Source organism: Vulpes lagopus, chromosome 8, assembly GCF_018345385.1.
Source record: "Vulpes lagopus strain Blue_001 chromosome 8, ASM1834538v1, whole genome shotgun sequence".
In the NCBI taxonomy this organism is placed as follows: domain Eukaryota; kingdom Metazoa; phylum Chordata; class Mammalia; order Carnivora; family Canidae; genus Vulpes; species Vulpes lagopus.
This window is the reverse complement of record NC_054831.1, coordinates 20352640-20357039: the sequence shown is the minus strand read 5'-3', so window position 1 is coordinate 20357039 and position 4400 is coordinate 20352640. Positions and strand designations below refer to the sequence as shown.

The following is a 4400-nucleotide window of genomic DNA, read 5'->3' as shown; positions in this document are numbered from 1 at the left end:
CTGAACTCACTGGAAGGCTGCACATCACACCATCCCACAAAAATGACAGTCCACCCACCAACTGCCTTAGGGTGGGAGGAGCTATTTAAGACTGCACCTACCCTAAGGGAAGCTATACAGCCAGTATCCCTGCTCCTAATTTATAGGTAGAGATACTGAGTCACGGAAATGATTTACCAGGGCATTCTCAACACTCCAGTGACTCATCCCACAAAGGGTCAAAATCCCACAAAGCCCAACCTACAACTTGTGTGACTTCAGGCACGTATCTCTGCTCTGTGGCTGTATCAATGACTGCGGGCCTAGCTGGTACCCTAAGTTTTGCCTAGGGCTCTGACATAGCAGTACCCACCTCTCAGAGGTTAGGTCTCTACTGTTAAAGCTCACTAAATAGAACAGAGTATCCAGGAGGATAACCTGGTTGGTTCTGTGTAACTATGAGAGAGAGAGAATGCCAACAAGTGTGTGTGTGTGTGTGTGTGTGTGTGTGTGTGTCCATGCTGGCGCAGTCAGTTCAGTAAGTTCCCTCCGTTGTGATGTGTAAGACGCCCTAAAAAGAATAAACATGTAGAGCCCGGCCTTCATGTAGACCCAGTCTGTAAGGGGACGTGCATCCCAGAAACAGATGGCCAGCTGGGCCAGGCACCCATTCCGGAGGACTCAGCGATTCTGTTGGGGTCTATTAGGCTCTTAGCTGTGTTCCTAGGGTCCCCAGAAGCCTCTCAAGTTGACGTCTTTCTCCTTCTAGAAGGGAAACTAAGTTGATTCAGCTGCAGGATGCTGGGGAACGCACCACAATTCCATCCCCGCGCCTCGCAGACCCTTACAGCGGCGAGCTGCTGTCCCACCCACCCGCCAGGTCACACTGCCACGTGTGGGGGCGTCGCCTGGCACCTGGCAGGCTCTGCAGGGCAGTGGGCTGACCTGGAGCCACCCCCCCCCCCCCCGCTCCCCTCCCACTCCTCCAGTCACCCCAGCAGGCCCGAGTCCCCGCCTCCATCACCTCTCTCCCTCTGCCCCGGGCATCCACCTCTCCATCGGCCAGGTGGCCCCCAAGGCCCGCGCCTGCTGGGCGCTGGAGCTCACGCACCCCTGATGGGACCCCCTGGAGCTGCCCCTCTCTCGGAGTCCTCCTGGCGGTCGGTACTTCAGGCCCCACCCCGCTCACCCGCTCACCCGCTCACCCGCTCACCCGCACCCGCCCGCAGTAGGTCCGAGCCGAGCGAGCGCCCCCACCCTCCGCGCCGCCAGCAGGCGCCAAGGGGCGCGACCCCGACGTCCCCCCCACCTGGGGCGCGGGGTCCAGCCGCCCGGGGACGGAAGGGCGGCGGCTGGAGAACGGCCTGGGAAGCCCCGAGACGCCCAGAAACGTGCTGTGGCCGGAAACCTCCTGGGCGCGGCGACAGTGCAGCAGCCGAGGCTCGGCGGGCGCGGGAACGCCCGCACCGACCCCCCTCCCCTGCCCGATGGGCCAGTCGCGATTCTCCAGGGTCACCGTCCCCCGCGGGCACAGAGGCGCGGCCACCGGGGCTAAGAGCAGGCCTCCGCCAGCCGCGGGAAACCACTGCACACCCCCACAGTGCCCCGTCCGCGCCCCTGCCCCTCCCCCTCCGCGCCCTGCCGCGGGCCCCACCCCCGCCTGGACCCCTCCGCGCTGCATCCCGACTCTCCCCCTGCGCCCCCGTCCGCGCCCCTGCCCCTCCCCCTCCGCTCCCCCGACCCCCCCTCCGCCCCCTGCCGCGGGCCCCACCCCCGCCTGGACCCCTCCGCGCTGCGCCCCGACTCTCCCCCTCCGCCCCCCCACCGCGCCCCTGCCCCTCCCCCTCCGCTCCCCCGACCCCCCCTCCGCCCCCTGCCTGGACCCCACCCCCGCCTGGACCCCTCCGCGGGGCACTCCGACTCTCCCCCTCCGCCCCCCCACCGCGCCCCTGCCCCTCCCCCTCCGCTCCCCCGACCCCCCCTCCGCCCCCTGCCGCGGGCCCCACCCCCGCCTGGCCCCCTCCGCGCTGCGCCCCGCCCCTCCCCCTCCGCGCTGCGCCCCGCCCCTCCCCCTCCGCGCTGCGCCCCGCCCCTCCCCCTCCGCTCCCCATCCCCGCCCCGCCCCGCCCCTCGGTCCCTGGCGCCCCGCCCGCCCCGCCCGCCCCGCCCGGGCCCCCGCGCGCCCCGCCGCGCAGTCTCCGGGCTCCCGCGTCACCGCTCGGCCCACCTGCCCCGCAGCCAATCAGTGCTGTGCCCCGCACCGGCCGGTCCTCCGCGGGGGAACCTGGGGCCGGATCCGCGGAATCCGGGGCCGCGTGTGCAGTGGCCGTGCGCGGGTGCGGCTCCGGTGCGGAGGACGCCAGAAGACGGGGGTGGGGCGGCTTGGGGAGCGACACCAGCCCTTGGGCTGTCACCGTGGCGCTGCCACTGTCACGTGTGTTTTACTTAGCACTTTATGACCTACCCGACGCTTTTCTGGGGACACCTGGGTGGCTCAGTGGTGAGCGTCTGCCTTTGGCTCGAGGCGTGACCCCCGGACCCTGGGATCGAGTCCTGGGTGGGGCTCCCCGCGGAGGGGGGGCTGCTTCTCCCCCCACCTGTGTCTCTGCCTCCCTCTGTGTCTCTCATGAATAAATAAAAGGGGGGGGAATGTTTTTCTAGGATGACCTCGCTTTGGCCTCCACGCACCCTCGGGAGGATGGTGATAGCCCTTTCGCTCGGGAGGAAATGAGAGCTGAGCTGCAGGAGGTTCAGGAATTCGCCCCAGGTCCCAGCCGGGCGGCGGGGCAGACGCAGATGCGAGTTCGCCGCCCTCCCGCCCGAACCCAGGCGGGTTGAAGCCCGGGGGGGGGGCGCCTCCGTGGGCCCCAGCTCGGATTGAGATCCCCTGGGGTGCTCTGCTCTTTGAAGAGCGCGGAGGGCTGGGGCCGGGAGGAAAGGGGAAGGGGCTGGCGGGAGAGGAAGGCGTTTAGGCTGCGGAAGGCCGGAGAAAGGAGTGAATTGAAGGGTTTACTTTGCTCAATTTCTTCGGCTTCAAACCTGACTAATTTGCAGAGAATTTGCATTTTGAAAGGAAGGCCAAAGATGGAAAAGCCTTGGGGGCTTTAGACCAAATGGCAGGAGCCCTAAGCAACTCCAATGCTTTACTTGCGAGAGCCCCCAGGTAAGCACAGGGCAGGGTGCCTCCGGCATCCCGGGCGTGGCCGGTTGGCAGCCCGGGCACACCCCCAGCGGGAGGCCTGGAATAATCTGGAGCGTGAGTCCTGTGCAACCGGGCGCTCCTTCAGCAGCTCGCTGTGCCCTCGGGCCTGAGCAATAGCTGCAGCTTCTTCCTCCAGGTACCTGCAGAACTCAGATCCGGTACCCGAAGGACTCCCTCCCTCCTAGCGAGGCCTCCCGTGCCCTGATGTAGGGAAGGTTGGGGTTCGGAGCCCATGGCCAACAAGGAATTCTTGAGACATCTTTGGTGCAAAACGGTGGTTTTATTACCCCCACCCCCACCCCCCAGACAGGGCCTGTTGGCAGAAAGCACTGGGGTCTGGTAGGATGACAGATTATATACTTTCAAGTTGGGAGGGTAATTAGGGATAGCGTCAGTCCCTAAGGAATTTTGGAAGCAAGGTTTCCAGGACCTTGATGGGGTTAGCTATTGTTAGGAAAAGGTCATTTATTTCTAATAAAACCTTCATAGTGAGATCCTTTTTTTTTTTTAAGATTTATTTATTTATTCATGATAGAGAGAGAGAGAGAGAGGCAGAGACAGGCAGAGGGAGAAGCAGGCTCCATGCAGGGAGCCCGATGTGGGACTCCATCCCGGGACTCCAGGATCGCGCCCTGGGCCAAAGGCAGGTGCCAAACCGCTGGGCCACCCAGGGATCCCCCATAGTGAGATCCTTGAGATATCTATCGGTGGACCATTTGCTTGGGGGATGTTTACCAACGTGTGTCTTGGAGGATAGAGATAGAGAAAATTTCCAAAGGAACTTTTATATGTTAAAGAAGACTTACAGGATTCTGGGGTCCAGGCTAAAGTTGCCTTTTGCCCTTAGCAAAGTTATTAGCATCCTGGCAGCTGAGTTCCTAGAGGAAGGTCACTCTGCCTGTTTCAAGGACTTGTCCATGGGCTGTAAGTAGTAAGGAAATTTAATTTTTCTTTTGCCTCTTTGTTTCCCACATCAACCCCTTCCCTGCCTGATTTTTCTAAAACCCTAGTGCTCAGCAGGGCCCAAGCAGGGCTTCGCAAACCTTAAGATGCCTGTGAATCATCTGGGTAACTTGCTACAACAAAAATGCCCATTCAGCGGGCTCAGAATGGATCCCCAAGTTTCTAACGGGTTCCCACATTGTGTTGCTGCTGCCCTGCTGCCTGTGAATCTGTGGAGGGCACTTTAAATAAAAAAGATGAGAAAACATTATACTAT

The 4400-nt window shown here is 62.4% G+C and overlaps 1 long non-coding RNA gene across 2 annotated transcripts; it reads left to right on the top strand.

The window, feature by feature from the left end:
• Positions 1 to 2278: 2278 nt before the first annotated feature.
• On the top strand, positions 2279 to 3546 carry LOC121497978. Of its 2 annotated transcripts, XR_005989585.1 has the most exons (3): positions 2279 to 2479; positions 2641 to 3142; positions 3318 to 3546. It is a non-coding gene; the product is annotated as an uncharacterized LOC121497978 (long non-coding RNA). The 2 variants fall into 2 exon arrangements; XR_005989584.1 differs by lacking the exon at positions 3318 to 3546 and having other exon boundaries at positions 2641 to 3227.
• Positions 3547 to 4400: the final 854 nt, after the last annotated feature.